Raw genomic sequence first — 17,436 nt, 5'->3', positions numbered from 1 at the left:
ATTAACCTGAGTAATCTAAATGAAATTCATAGTAGTCATAAAATTGATAGCATGCATATAAAGAAGGTTCAAATCTGACTTCGTGGGTGGAAGTTATGAATTTTCTATTATTTCATTGTAGCAGCAGAAAACCGAAATTAAAACCGGTTGATTGTTAGGAAAAATAATCTAAATGAGATTTGAAGATCACGTCGAAGTTTCCTATTGTCACCGGTATTAGGTCGATTTGGAAGGAATGATTGTTTAGAGTTGGGGTGCATCCTAGGTATGTGTCATTGGTGGTTTCAGTTCTTCCTCTAGCCATCGCTACTGGGAATACTTTAGTGAATGTTTGAGGTTTTTGTTTGAGAATGTATTTATACTTCATGACTCACGGGCCTCCTCTCCGCACCCCTATTGTAAAGTATGCATGCATATGAGTTATTTGAGGAGAAACCACTACTAGAAAAACAGCATTTTACGACGCGCAATTCGTGTCGTAAAACGCTCAGACGACGCGCAAATGTGTGTCAAGGAAGGCCCTGTCATAACGAGAGACGATACACTTGTGCATTTACGACGCGCATTTATGACACACATTTACGACGCGCAATGCGTATCAAGGAAGCCCCTATCATAAAGGAAGACGACACGCATTTGCGTGTCGTAACCTTACGACGCACGTTTAGGACACGCATTGCGTATCATTAAAGCCCCTGTCATAAATGAAGATGACACGCATTTGCGTGTCATAAACTTCAGCAACCATTTACGATATACATTTACGACGCGTCTTTACGATACTCATTTACGCATAATACAAAAATATGGAAACAAATATATACCAAAACAATCAATTTCATCCATAACATCATGTCAAAAAATTGTAATACATTGGTATTAAGGGGATCCGATTGTACATTGTTATTAAGAGGTTTTCCCTAACTATATAACCTAATACAACATTGCTATTAAGGAACACCTTCTTGTTTCTACTTCTTATTGTTATGCTTCTATTTCCACATGATACCTATTTTCATCATCAACACATTAGTATTCAGAAAGGCTTCAAGCATCATCAATCTATGTTATAAAATATTAAAATTTAATACACATGTAGTAACATACCTTTTTCCAAGAATCCAAGCTTCAATACAGCTCATACCTGTATAAAATATTAAAATTTAATACACATGTAGATTATAAAAGTTAATATGAAAGAGTGAAATAGTGCTTCTTTCCCAAAAAAAACAACACTTTCTATTCTATTATATTATAATGCTTCAGTTAACTTAATATAAACCAAAAAGAATCAAATACAAAATATGAAAAGTGAAAGTGAACAAGGGGACATACTTACTTTTAATAAAACATGAAAAGAATGTGGTTGTGTTTGTGAAATGCATTTCAGAAATCCAACCCACAATTTTGGCATTCTCCATACCTGTACACAACCACAAAATACAAAATATGCCCTTAAATTGTTAGATAAAAACATACCAATCCTTTCTGAAGAATGATCTCTTTCTTGTGTCCCGTGCTGCATTTCAAAATATAAGATTGTAAGCCAAGCTGAGACAAGAGAGAGTATTAATATAAGTCCTAACTTTTTACAAATGTGCCCTCGTTTATTTCTTTCCTTTTATATCCCCAAGTACATACATGGTCATTTTCTATTTTACTTTTATAAAAATCAATTATTCAAATAGACTTGATACCACCACCACCTGTGGGTCCGTTTGTGTACAAAGCAATGAAGTCTTTGGTGAATTGAATGACATGTTTCTCTTCATCAAATAATCCATCCATTCTCAATCTTATGTCTTCACAATAATCAAAAGCCCTTGGAATATTTTCAAGCCTGATTGCCTTAAGGCTGTCAACTCCGAATATATAAGACATTATACAATTTAAGGAATATATAATTAACAATCACTATGCACCAAGTAAATCTACAATAAGCATCTTAGCTAGTTTCTTCTCGATTTTTTTATTTAAGGTCCCGACATCAAGATTTTTTTAAAGGAATTCCACTTTGAACAGGTTGTGAGCATGCTATAAAAATTAATTAACATAGTACATTGCTATTTCCTTCAACAGGTTGTGAGCATTAAAGAAGCTTTTGAGAAAAGCATGAGACATGACAATTGTGAGTTTGCTTTTGTCCTCAGCCGTGCTACCAATCTTCATCTTGTTGAGGTTTGTTTCAGGGAGGGAAAAATATATTATTACATTTACATAAAGGAAAAAAGTTGGATTAGAAAATGACATGTTTACCCTTGTAATAAAAAGTTGTGTTTCAATTTTGGTCCTTACTTTTGAGGTTCTTGTAGAGGTTTTGGTCCTTGAGTATAGTTGATTTTTGCTTCGGACCCAAAAATAGTCATTTTTGTTGGAGAAGGGGCCAAATATGAAAAAAGGAAACTGTAGGGACGAAAAGAAAAAAGAAAGCTATATTTAGGGACTAACAATTGTAGTTTGTTCAATTGAAGACTTTGATCCTTCAAAAGACGAGGCTTTAGTTGACCTTATAGAACTCAAAAGGCGATGCTTTACTGGCCTATCATAAGTAGTACATAGATATATGAAAATTAAGGACTTGTGGCATCAAATATGGATATCTACATGATCAACCGTGTTAAAATTTCTGTAACAAAAGTCTTCAAGTAAATTGGAAAAAAAAGAAAAAAAGAAAAAACATAATACTCTCAAACACCTATAGAACTTTCAACAGGCTTATAATTTTACTTAGGATGCACACCTAGAAAGCTATCTCAACAAATTAAAACAATTTACTCTCAAAGCCTCTGAAAGAAAAGAAAGAAGGCTGCATAGTGGTGTAATAACAAACCATAACCATAAAAAGTCAAGCTAAAAAGATGCATAAGAGAAATGAAAACACTGAAAATGATATAAAAAAAAGGAGACATCAACTTCTTACAGTTTTAAATGCATCTAAAGCAGCTCCAGAGTCGGTTGAAATCAACAATTCTCCAAGATCAAGAAAAGCCTGCACCATTGTTTAAGATATTAGAATAGAAAAAAACAGCTTTAATGAAATTACATTGAAAAGGAATCATCTGTGTTCATATTGTTTTAGGGTACTATTCCACTGAATTTTGTGATTCATCAATCTAGGACACAACATTTTCATCTCATAACAGTAATTAAACATAACCTCAGGATCTTGTGGATCAATTCTGACAGCTTTTTTCAGAGCTTCATGAGCCTTGGTAGGTTGGTTGAGCTGAAGATAGATGTGAGCAACAGCTTGTGCATATAACAAGTACAAATTCAGTCACTAGGATGTTAAAAAACATGTAGAGTTTAAAGGAAATTCACTTATATTATTTGCAACTCACCTTCAATGTCTCACAATTCTCAGGATAAACTTCCAAGACTTTTTCAAAATTTGAAAGAGAGCTTTTAAAGTCTCCCAATTTCAGTTGCACTTGTCCCAAGCCATTAAAAAGGTAAAATGAACTCTTGAGGCTTATTCACTTCCTTTACAGATTCCATGTAATATAATCCAATTTCAGTTGCACTTGTCCCAAACCATCAAAAGGTAAAATGAGCTTTTAAAGTCTCCCAATTTCAGTTGCACTTTTAAAGGGCTGTTTCAGTTAATTGCTCAACCAGAAAATGCTGACCTGTGAAGAAGAAATGATTTTCCAGATAATTTAGTGCAGTTGCACAGTATGGATAGACATCAAAGGCTCTTTGCATCTTTTCCATTGCTCCCCTAATACAAGAAGCTAATAAAACAACATGACAATATCAATAAGAGTCATAAAAACATACATTTTACTATATCAACAAGATAAAACCAACCTTCATTTGATTGCAAATCCACAATTCCAAGTGCCACAAGGGCCTCAACATTTTCTGGATCTAACTGTAGTTATAAGTAGTTGAACAATGGACAGATATGGACATTAGCAAAGTAGCAACCACAGTTTTAGAAAGTACAAAAAGTAGTTAGCATATGACTTGCCTGCAACACACGTTCAAATGCTTGCTTTGCCCTCTCAAATTGACCTACTTTGTATCGACAGAGACCTATGCCAAGTCGAACAGTTGCAGGACATTCAGGGTATACTTGCTAGACCCTCTTTCAAAAGAAAATGAAAAATTAGAATAAAGGGGATTGAAAGTAAAGAGAAACAGGAAGATACAAACAAGGGTAAGCAGGTAAATGTTGTATGGATACAGAAACAGTGATAGCAGATACTAGCAATATAGCAGAAAGCAGATACTCTTGAATCATCGATATTGGGCCCAAATTTAACAAAATTTTGACCTAAATCACGAAAAGGAGACCAGGTTTTCCCACAAGGTCCATAATCGCATATCCCTTGCTCGAAACATCAAATACTCTTGAATCATCGAGATTGGGATTCAGTAAATAGCACAAAATCGAAATAAACACGATATATCTCAAGCAAAGTTGTAATCGTTCATGAAACTTAAAATTTTAAGCGGCAACTAAATCCATTAGGTAATACTTTGGAACGAAACTAACCGCAATAATGAGCCAGAGATCGAGAGGCGCTTGTTCGGCCTTAAGAATGTCAAGGATATCAGTTGCGTCTCTAGGAAGTTGGTCCAGAGCCACTCATACCTCCTCCTTCGAGTTCTGTACCAGAATATACACACATGCCATTGACTCTAAATTAGGTTTTTTCTCCCGTCGACAGTCACAGAGCGTCGGAATCTGATTGTCGTCGGAAAGTTATATAAGAATTTTGCAAGGTTTAACAGTGAGGATGGGGTGAGAGAGTTGCAAATGGTGATGGTGGATGAAGTGTTGGTCGATAAGGCCGGTACATCGTCATCATGCAGGCCTGAAGAGTCGGTGTGGGTTGGAGGTAGTGGACGTGGGTGAGGGGCGGAGACGAAGGAGAGGAGATATTAGAGAACAGATCGAAACAAATGTAGGAGAAGAAAGCAGGGTTTAAAATTTTTGGGGATTTCATTTTGCCTCTAAGAAGAGAGACGCACATTTCTTAAAAAATATATAAAATGACATTCACAGAGGACGCACATTTTAGATAAAGTGCCCTCTGTGTTTTTAAATTTTTTACATGAGACACTAATTTAAGGGCACGCAATAACGTGACCAAAATCCTTAAATTTTTTGAAGAGATGACACTTTTTTAATGTCACTCTCTTTTGCTTAACATAAATCAATGAGTGTCGTGGTTGGAACGTCGTAAAAGGGTCTTTTTCTTGTAGTGAACGTACCGGTAATCACATCGGGGTCCCTCGTCGCTTCCTCATGTCCTATTGTTGAAACTCTCCAGACGCCTCTGACATTTTCGTTTCTAGTCTTTTGGTACTCCCTTTTGAAATGCCCCGCCTCCCCACATCTGTAGCAAGCCTGACCCACCCCAAAAACGCGCGATGTGCCCCTTGTTGCTACAGTTGTTGCAGTGCCTCCATTGGCAGAATCCATTGTGATGGAAATACACTTGTTGCATTTAGGCAGTTTCCCAACATATGGTTTCATCGGCGCTGAGGCAGTAGGGACAGTGGTGGTATGAACTGCCACAGTTTGTTGTCTTTTGGCAGGCTCTTGAGTCGGACGGCCCCTTTTCTTGTTCCAGAACTTTCGTTTCTTGGGCAGTACTCCTCCTTTGTCGTAGGAGTTCTTAGGTTTGAAACTTGGGAAGTCTTTGCTGGAGCACACTCGATGGTGTCCTTGGTTGTCACCATGATTGGAACTATTGGTACCGTTCCCGTTTCCGTTCGTGTTGTTAGCGCTAAGTTGTGCCATGATGGCTGCCACGGCGGCTGTTACAACAGCTTAGAATGTAGCGGGGTCCATTTGTAGAACTGGTGTTGTGCCGGTATGCTGGTTACTTCCGTGTGGTGTCCTGGTTCTGTTATATGATATGAAACAAGTTCGTAAGTAATTATGGTCGTTGCTAGTTGTATCCGATCTATATATATATATATATATATATATATATATATATATATATATATATATATAGACACACATATAAATTACATGTTTTGCTGTACGATTTCCAATGTTTTAGACCAACATCATCGCAATGTACTTATGGTAGTAAGTAGTAGTAGGTATTGTACAAATGTTAAGTTACCAAAATAGAACATAGTTGTCAAAAAATTAAGTTGATTCGGGTTACATGGGTTTTGGAGGGCGTACCTCGCTTGATTTACTACTACTAGTTGTGATGAAGGATGCAATAAGCCTAGCACACAGTGTGAGTAGTGTAGTCACTAACTCACTCGGCTATACTAGTCTATCATATACCAAAATGACGCACAAGGTGCCCAGCCATCTCACACATCTCGCGAGTGGCCTCCTATGCTCTCTGTTCCGCTATGACTGTCCTAGCTTCAGCTACAAGGATTTGTTGTCTCATGGCGGCCATCTCCTCCTCTAAGGAGTGTAGGCGGTCTGTATTGTTCTCCTGATCTGCTTGTAGGTTCAGTATGTCATCCATATGGTATTTTTGTTCCTCGTTGATGCGTTGAATTCGCACCATCGCGTTCTGTGCTTCGCCACCTATCTCTATTTCCTCGTGATGGAGAGCCTGAACCCGAGTGTCCAAGCAAGCTGCTCGTAGTACAATCAAAGGTAGTGCTCGATCTATGGGGGTGCTGGGGCCCAGAGCATGGTGTAGTGGGTGCATGCCGGATGTGGATCGTCGGCCGTCTTCTCTAGCCCATGCATGCAGCTGGTTTGCCCATTGTGGGGGCACATCCTGGAAAGAGAGAGGTGAAAGGGTCTCATGCCTGCTCCTGATAGGGTAAGGTTCATTATCAATCTCCCCAGCGCCTGCCTCCTCATATGATCCCTACTCAGAATCCTCCTCTCGTAATCCATCTCTTGGTACTCTTCAGGATCCTCTTCTGGATCCTCTTCATGAACCTCTTTTGGATCCTCCTCGGTCCATCCGTTGGCTGCGATGGCAGGGTAGGAGGGGTCTTCGTGGTGGAATCCGGCCATATCGTTTGTGCAAGAATAGAGGTATAAGAGATACATAAAGAATCTAGGTGTATGGTTCTATAGTATCATAAAATACTCCTATAGTATTTTTAAACTTTATGTTTGATTCTAGAGTTTCTTTGTATTGGGTGTTGGTAAGTTTTAGACATGTTGTTCACCACGACTATTCCCAAGCACATGTTAATCATATCTCGGATAAATATAGTTGACCAGGCTATATTTATCCAAGATCTAATTACATACCACCTAGGCCTACACGTAGTGTTCAACTTATCTTATTACTTTTGTATTGTTCTTGTTATGACATTGTTCTAGTATGTAGGTATGTACTTATACTTTACTAAAATATTATTATATTTTAAAAGTATACTTATGCCAAATGTTATAGTCAGAGTGTTTTAGCCCCATTGTATTTATAGTTTTATATCTTACATGGTTTGATATACTTAGTTCACTATAAACAATGCTCTGATACCAATCTGTCACACCCCTAAAGCATATTGGCGGAAACGTCTGAGGGTGGATGACTTCATGAACAGTATCACAACAAATTGAATAATAGTGATCAAAGCAACACAACCATCATAATTATAATTGGGAAAATTACATTGTATCTAAATATTGTTTGTTTTAATACCAATTACATTATGACATAAGTAAATAGTGTGACGCCGTAGCGTCCCATCCTTAAAATCTTGTGGTTACCTGCTTAACGATTTCCTGAGAATATAAGTATTTTTGAAAAAGTGTCAACAATTAAGTTGATGAGTTCATAAGAGTTTTGTATGAGAAAAATCGATAACTTTTCCTTGTAAAATGATAGAGTGCGCTTTCAAAAAATCCAATATTTTCTTTAAAAATGAGTTCTAAGTATTAAACCCTAAGACAGAAATGTAAGTAGTGTTGTATTGGAAAATAGTATCATGTAATTTTATCATTATATAAAACCATTTGAATGTACGTTAGCCCCATAAACCAAATGTATTGTTAATACCCATGCGAGTTATTATAATCGTGCTAAAGACTAGTTGGCCTGCAACGACGTTCTTCAGGCGTTGGAATGTTAGATAATTGTCACCCTAGACCTGCCGGTCTAGCTGTAGCTAATAGCTTAGGTGCGGGGTTGTCAGTCTCATATAGATCTATACACAAGTGTCACGCTCTCTTACCGAGACTCTGGTTTTAATTCAGTACTTTAGTATGTACTCAAGTGTGTACGGTGAAGACTATGTCTCACAAAATTGTCAGGTTTACGTATAGTGTATTGAAAACCCTTTTTATACGTGGAAGTATTACCTTTCCATAGTAAATACATAGTGTAAAATAATTATACCTTTAAATAATTATATGTTTCGTACAAAATGATAAAGTTGTATTTGTGACCCATAAACTATACCAATTATAGTTTATTATGAATGTTTTGTTAAGTCCCTTTATATAATCATACATATATAAATACATATAAGTTATCATATCTAGATGTTTTAAAAGATTATAACATATAAACTTACATCTAACACAAATATGAGAACATTTAGTACTATAAAGTCAAATTTTTAGTTTTTGCCCATTTTTAACGACATTTACCGGTAACTAGTAAAATATAACTTATAAAACTTATTTTTACCTTTTTGGGATGTTTAACTCAAGTTAACTTTATATGATTAAAACCATATGTTTTTAGTCAAAACACACAAAAACGATGTCATAAACTTGTTATTGCTATTTTTCTTTTAAAAATCCATTTTTACATAAAATGAAAGATTCTTGAGTTTTCTTTTTGTAAAACTAACTCCTTGATATTTTTGTCTAGTTTCAAAATACACGACCAAAACAACATATTTTGGGTTATATCCCACAAAAATGGTATAATAACTAGGTTATAACCATTTTTGCTAGAAATGTCATATTTTCTCCATAAAAATCTTAGTCTTTGTAGTTTTGTAGTTATAACTTCTTTTTATGAAGATATAACATAGTTTATGTTTGTTTTTCTTAGTTTTGCATCTCAAAACTATCAAACCACAAATAAATGTTCTATAAACTAGTAATAACCATATTTCATGCAAATAATGTATTATATCCAACATAGAAATGAAACATGCAAACATTTGTGTAAATATTCCAAATATTTCTTGTATTCCTCCCTAAAGCATGAAAAACTCAAAAATATGGGGTATGAACTCACCTTGAGTGTGTTTGTGGTTGGATAAAGAGATGAAGATAAAGATCCTCAAGCTTAGAACACTTGAAGGTGGTTGAAGAACACTTGAAGATGGTATTATCCTATGGATTTTAACACATGTTAATGTGTGTAAATGTAATAAAACTAGTATGATTGTGTGGAAAATCACTAGATTTATAAGGAAATGCTTACCAAAAATCTAAGAACCAACTTATGAAGTATTATCCTTGAAAGATTGGAGCTTGTTCTTGAAGGAGAAATAAAGGAGATGAAGAAAGAGATGAAGATGAAGAGGGGGAGGGGGAGGTGGACGTAATTTATGGGGGAGGGGGAAGGAGGGTGGTGGGGTGGGTAGGGGGTGGGGTGTGGTGACATACATGGTTATTTGTTGGTTAATGACTTGGTTATATGTTGGGTAATATGTTTTTGTGGGAAGTTGGAGCAAGACATTAGTTGGGCTTTTTATGTACCAAAGTCAACTCCTCTAATTTTTATAAAATGTTGGCATTTTTTATAAAAAGTGTGGTATTTTTATAAGGAAAATATGGTATAAACGATGTATAAATATTTAATTTAAATTAAAAAAATTCAAATTGTGAATAAAATCATTATTATCAAAAATAATAATACGTTACACGAAAATTAGGTTGATTCCTAGATTCTTTCTGTTAAAAATTTGGGTGTTTAGCCGGATATAGAATTTGTCGCATTTAGTGACGAATTCACCAAAAATTTGTATAAATAACCTTTGATATGAATTTGCCATGTAGTGTAAGGTTTACGAACTCCACTATATTTAGTTATGAATATTGTTAATACTAAAATAATATAAAATTGAATTACCGAATTGTTACGATACTAACCTTATTTAGGATTTATATTTGAATATTTTCCAATAAGAGAGGTACTTTGTATTATAATTTGTCAATCGTACACTGGACGCATTAGGGAATATCCCAATTCACCTAAAATTATAATACAAGTTGAGTTACCTGGTTGACTTTGTTTGACCCAAAATTGACGGTTGTCACACTTTAAGTCTTAAAGGGGACCCAAAAATGCATCTTTCTCAACTTATGCATTAAGTCCAAGTCTCACACTTTCATATCTGAATAAAAAATATGTCTAGATGGATAAAGTTTCCAACTTTATCCATAATAATGCCACAATCCTTCAAGATCTAAACTTTATCGCACCAAAATGACCTAAAGGACCAAGATAAATTGCATGTCTAAAAGGGAAGACAAAAGATCATAACTTTCCTGGTCCATGAGGTCAAAGAAACACTCCAAACTGAACAAAAGGTGTTGGAGTCCACTCAACTCCAAGATAACTCATAAAATGAACCAAAAGTGCCAAAAACACCATATGAAGAGATCTAAAGAACTAAAGAGCAAGATTGGAACTTTATACTTACAATAGTCCAGAAATGGTGTTGCTTTGATGGATCCAAGCTTAAAGAATCATTCCTTGCAACCAAAAGAACTTCCTTAATCTTTGTGCTTCATCAAAATATCATAAAAAATCATCCAAAAGAGGAGAGATGAGAGATGAAAGGCTTAAATCTTGAAGGTGGAGGCTAGGGTTTCTCCCAAGGGGTTTTAGAGGTGGTGGTGGTTGATAAAATACCCAAAAATGTGGAACAGTAAGCTTAAATACATTGAAACCCCTAAAATCATGGGCTTGGGCCTGACAGATCACCACTCCGTGGTGACCACCATTCCATGGTGTCAGTTTTCTCCCAAAACCTTTCCAGCTTCAAATAATCATAAATTCTTCGTTTCAACTCCGTTTTCGGTGATCCTTATATCCACAGAAAGGTATTGACAAGCCCCACACTTATATCTAGTCAATTTTGGCTTAACACATGCCGAACTAAAAACCATAATCCATAAAGAAAGCCCAAAACATCACTTTTCCCACTTTCCCCTTTCTCTCTAAGACACAAAACCAAGGCTTAGATAATATAACCAATATTATCAACATCCAATAGGTTCTAAATCCTATTCCATTGAATACCAAGGCCTTTACTTGATCCATTTATTGTCAACAATCCTAAAATAAGAAACTTCTCGAAATCGGATGTTACAGTGTGAGCAATCCCAATCAAGCAAAAACCAACATCCTACTTTAGAAGACAATCTGATAAAGGCAACATACTTACTTGCCACCCAGGTCTGTGTGAATTCAGGCTAAATTCACTTAGGGGCGTGTGGATCCCGAAAACTTCCTTTTGGCAGTTTTTCCTGATGACTTATTACAGAAGCTCTCTCTCTCTCTCTCTCTCTCTCTCACCCTGGATAACTTGGAGGCAATTTTTACCAGAAGCTCTTGCTAGGGTTCAATTCGAAATCATTTGGGAAAATTTTATTTCATCTTTGTAAGTAACTTAAGTACTTTAATTTCATTTCTAGACATGCTGATTCTGATCTAGTCATGGGTAGATAGAACCCTAGTTACTCTAACTTTATGTTTTGAATTATTGGTTGTGAATTCAATCATATGACTTGGCCATTTGAATTAGGGTTAGATCATTCAAATTATCTGATTGCAAAATTTGTAATTGTTTTGTGAATTAGACTAGGTAGCAAACACTAAACTTGAAACATCCAAAAATACAGTCCAAAAATTTAGTTTTAAACCATTAATAAAACCATAATTATCCTCATCATATAAAGATCATAAGTCATGTATCAAAGTCACATGTCAAAATATATCAGAGTATAAACATCCCAGGCTAAACAAATGGTGTGTGCACTGCAGTCAACCCGAGTTCCTCTTTTAAAACTGAAGTACCTGAAACAAAAACTAAAAACTGTAAGCACGAAGCTTAGTGAGTCTCCCCAAGCTACCACATACCATACACAGAATCACATACTGGGCCTAGCCCACTGCATTGGGCCCCGCCAGGCATCGGACGAAGTCCGGCATAACTTGGACCTAGCCTACTGCATCGGGCTAACCCCGATATATACTATCACACATAAACGGGTCGGCCTTGGTGCCTTAGACCCGTTCCTATAGGATAAGACTCACCGCACGCTGCTGAAGTCCCGCGGACAAAACCCTAGCTGCTGGATGACAAATTCCCGAATCTGCCACATCGAAATAACACCCAATTAGTAATTGGGTCCCAATACATATTCATAAGTCTATGATTGGGGTAAAAGACTACTTTACCCCTAACTTAGCTTGATTCAAGCCCAATGCCCAATCCAAAGGCCCAAAAGTCTAATTATGAACCAAAGTCCAATATATGGCCTAGTTTTCCAAATTGGGCCCAAACCTCTACATGGTCTTCCCTTAAGGCCTGACCATTTAGTCCAGTCCAAACATTTGGCATTCTAATGGCCCAATATCATATAACCATCAAGACCCAAACTATGGCCCATCTATGGCCCAATTTTCCAAATTGGGCCCAAACTCTCATATGGGCCTTAACCTAAAACCCATCTAAATATTATAGTCCATATGATCATTCTTGGATGGCCCATTATTGGCCCAATTACCAAAACCCAATAGAAAGGACCAACTCAAGGCCCAAGTGAAATTAGGGTTTCACATAAAATGACAATTAGGGTTAAGTGTTTCTCACTTAACCCCTTAAGGACTTAATCCATTAAGTCCATCACTCTACTAGATAAATCATATGGTGTGGTTGGGTGTGATTCACAATTCCATTCCAATGGCCCAAATGTGGGTCTCAATAAGTCCAAGGCCTATATATATATATATATATATATATATATATATATATATATATATATATATATATATCCAAAATTAGGGTTTTCTAAACCCTAATTAGGGTTTCCCACCCAATCATAGCCCAATAGGCCTAAAACTAAATCTTTAAGCCCATTAGGTTTTCATTAGGTCAATTAGGGTTTTGTTAGTCGGGCACCACCAACTACCACCTCGGGTAGTGGTGGTCAACGGCAGCTCACGACGGCTCACGGCGGCGGTCACCACCTTACGGTGGTGGTTTTGAGTTTATTTTCATTATTATTTTTGCTAATTACAATTATAATGCTTTAATCCAAAAATAAACACACACACACTCACTAATATAAACACACACACGACCACTCTAGTGGTGGCCGGCGGTGGCACATGGTGGCAGCCACCACGTCACGGTGGTGGTGGTAGTTTTTCTCGGGTTTTTCCAGCCAAGGTAATACATACAACAATAATACATCACACACACCTAAACACATGGCAGAACACGCGCACATCCACCCTTTACGATGGCTGGTGGCGACGAAAAGTGGCAGCAGACGCGACCATTATGGCTGGCGGGCATGGTGGTTCCGTTCCTCGATCTCCGGTCAGCATCATACGCACAATACATCTTGGTTCCATCAGCACCCATCTCCAAGCACAACCCGAGACCACAACTCCCAAACTAGCGACTAGGCGGCTGAAACAAATTGAAACAGCGACCAAATGCCATTTCTGGCGGAAATAGTAGCGGTCCGCGGCAGTGATTATGGCAAGAACATACCACCGGCGGAAGGGGGAAGAATGGTGGACCGTGAGCAACAAAAACAGCGGTAGAAGAGGTTCAGTCCTCACTGAAGCGAAAAGGAGAAGCCGGCGTTGCTGAGGACGGCAGTCGGACGTCCGACGGTCATGCGAGCTGCACACAGCATCTCCCGTAGCGGCACGATGGCGGTGGCGTCCAATGACAAGGAAACGACCATGCTAGACGATCCCGGAAACCCACAGATTTAACCTCAACGTGAGGCTCTTCATTGTTGTCGGCTGAAACGCCAACGATTGGCTTGGGTTGGCGACACCGGTGGGCTAAGATGCTACGGCGGCTGGAGGCGGGGAATGCAAGGTTGCCGGCGGCTGGAACGAGAGTGGTGAAGATGGCGGCAGTAACCATCCTTTAGGGTTAGGGTTTGGACTAAGAAGCCATTGGTTATATACCTCGTCCATATCACATCTTTTCCATTACTGCTTGAGACGCCGAACTGTCTGAAGCACTGAGCTGCCTGAAATACTAACTGCCTGAAACAGTATGTTGCACCCTAGCTGCCCTCCCAAATCTAACGAGACCTTCCTGGTCCCAATTCGTTCACTAGTCATTTGAAATACCGAGTTTCTACCTGGTTACTGAGCTAAAGGCTCTCATACAGTCGTCCCACACGACTTCCAAACGAAATCCTTGTCTATTAATAGTTGCTACTAGTTATCTTGTCACTGTGGCCCTAGCGACCTTCTGATCTAACTGATCGAGTCCATACGTCAGATCCCAACATTACCAAATCCAAGGCTAAAAGTGATTGCTACACAACCAATGGTAGCCTTATAGCACAAACGACCTTAAACGGTCCATTGCTTCCCAGATCCCATGACTGCAGTGATGTTCCTACGGTCTTATCACTGGCTCAAATAGGTCTAATTCATCTGGGGAAATCCGTAAACCAATCTATGGATTTGTCATGCCCTCACTGCTCACCCGACCTGGTGGGTACTACTGTTCCTTCTGCGATCTAACAACACTCACATGCTATCTACCAACCTAGTGAATGCTATGGCTACTCCCGCAGTCTCATAACACTCTAGCACTATCTGCCAACCTTGTGAATGCTACGGCTACACCCGCAGACTTACAACACTCTAGCACTATCTGGCTGCCAGTGAATGCTACGGCTACGCCCGCAGACTTACAACACTCTAACACTATCTGACTGTTAGTGAATGCTATGACTACACCCGCAGACTTACAACACTTTCTCACACTATCAAGCTGCTAGTGAATGCTACGGCTACACCCGCAGACTTACAACACTTTCCATACTATCTCAATTGTTGATTACTAATATGAACACATCCAACATCGAGCATACACACGACCTATTATTCCCAAACTGATCTAATGTCCTGACTGGAATCCCCAACCTGATTCCCTAAGGCTTGCTAGCAAACATTTCGAGAACGCGATCTCATCATTGGAAAGTTTTTCTGAACTTCCATCTCATACTATCCTCAAACCATACATCCGCTTGGGCTGTCTTCCTTCCTGGCAAGGATGCTAAACTTATCCCAGTTTCAAAACTGCTCCTGCTTCTGAATCCCTAGACGCTTCTCCCCCACTTTGATTCAACTAACATCTTACAGCACACAAAACTAGAAGGATTCTCAATCCTTCTTACCATCCCTTGACCAATATGTTGGAAACCATGCTTACCATTGCTAGTGTTCCAATACTAGCTAATCTAAAAGGTTACACAACTTCTAAGAACCCGATAAACACTTCCCGAATTCACAATTAGGGAAATGACTTTCCGCTACCCACTAATAATTCTCGGTATGCAATTGGCATATGACATCTCTTGAATATATAATTCAAACACAACAGAGGATAACCCAGAGTTACACTTACTCATAACCTTGGAACGAAAGGCTCCACTGTGCAGCTTCCCGCATGTGCTGCACTGAATCTGGCCGTGCTGGCCTCTCAAAAGCTGATCTGAAATCTTGGGTCTCCTCCCAAGACCCTTCAATACAAGCAACTGATCTGGTTCCCTCTTCCTAATGTGCTCCAAGTCAATATCTCGTTCTCAAGCTCTAGAAATCGTATCATTCAGGGTCTTGCACCCTGAGACACTCACGATCTTCCTGCTATATACTGCGGTACCAAATAGCTCCCTACCGGGACTTGGCAGTGATCTCTGCCACAGTCTCAATAGTCTAGCGGAGATCTACTAACTCTTGCGCTAACTGCTGCGCCTCAGTCGTCTGAGCAAACTCTTCCCAGAATCTGGTCAAAAATTCAACCCATGACATAGCATCGACCGCATTATCACTCAACTCACTACAAAACTCTTCCCATCAATCACGTGCCCCGTCCTTCTGGAGGCAGGAAGCAAGTCGGTCCTTGTCCCCTTTCGAGACTACGGATGGTACGAAAAGCGTTGGCGACATCTGCCAACCATTTGCTGCTAACAATGGGGTCCCTCGCCCCATGAAAATCTAGAGCTTCACAAACTCTGAACTCCCGAAACATCAACTTACGCGTCCCTATCATGGCTGCTATATCAGTGCAAAATGCACTCAGCCTCTCATCACAAATCTCTGAAATGCCCTCCTTGATCATACCGAAGATCACAGGAGTCTGGTAAATGATATTGTGCATACTCTCAGATGGAATGAACTCCTTTATCTGATCATCAAGCTGCCTGGCTCTAGAGTCCGAGCCTGATCCCTCGTCGACACCAGAACTGTCATTTGGTCTACCATGTAGCGTCACTATACTCGAAAATACACCATCACAATCATCATAATACTCATCATAACTCGAGGGATCTCACACACTACAAGTTTCGTGGTTTCATCTCAGCCTTCCTTGATTCGAGTACGGATCCTCTGCTTTCAATAGTACGGACCCATACTACCTTCCATATTTATCCGTACTTTCCTCAAGATCTGCCTTGACTCCACCAAGTCCCTTCGACTGCTACTGCTCTCTGCTACTCTCATCCTAGGCTTGCCCTAGGGTTATCACCAATCCACTCTCCGCCATCAGCTGCATAAGAAGTTCCTGCTATCTCCCCCTAACTAGCTCACGAATACCATTACATATCACTAAGATTAGATAATTCTTCGAATGAGAGGTCCTACCCTACAACGGTTGGACTCAGACAAGAGCTGCGAAATAGAGCTAAACCTAACCTTCTGAAATTATTTAGTCCTCGTAATATGTAACTTAACATATTCGTTTACTAGTTAGTTAAAGATAACTAGAACTCCTAAAAGCACAAAGCAAGCAACATTCGAGCATCGAGTAACATAATCAAGCATGTTCTTCTCAGACTATCATGTTACTGACTAATCAGTACTAGAATATAGTTCAATAAGCTCATACTGTAGGCACATAAGGCCTCTTTCCTAGATCCTTAGCCCTAAACTAGCATGCAGTGCTCATACATATAACATGCATATAAGGCATCATTCCTAGATCCTTAACCCTAATCTAGCATGCAGTTCTCATACTCATATCACAACATAAACTTGTATGGGTAATTTGGGAGTACTTACTTGAGCTCGACTGATTGCATGCACCACACCCTTTTCCCTTTTCAAATTCTTTTCTCTTTTCTAAATTCTTTTTATAAAAGTGATTTCCTTTCGAAAATTTTCATACCAAGTCCTTAGTTTGAGTTCAGACACAACCGAGAGTGTGCCCGAATCCCTCAAACCAAGGCTCTGATACCAACTTGAAACATCCAAAAATACAGTCCAAAAATTTCGTTTTAAACCATTAATAAAACCATAATTA

The sequence above is a fragment of the Lactuca virosa genome, chromosome 5, assembly GCF_052849685.1.
Source record: "Lactuca virosa cultivar CGN04683 chromosome 5, Lactuca_virosa_CGN04683_v6, whole genome shotgun sequence".
NCBI lineage: Eukaryota > Viridiplantae > Streptophyta > Magnoliopsida > Asterales > Asteraceae > Lactuca > Lactuca virosa.
Note: the sequence above shows the minus strand (reverse complement) of the source record.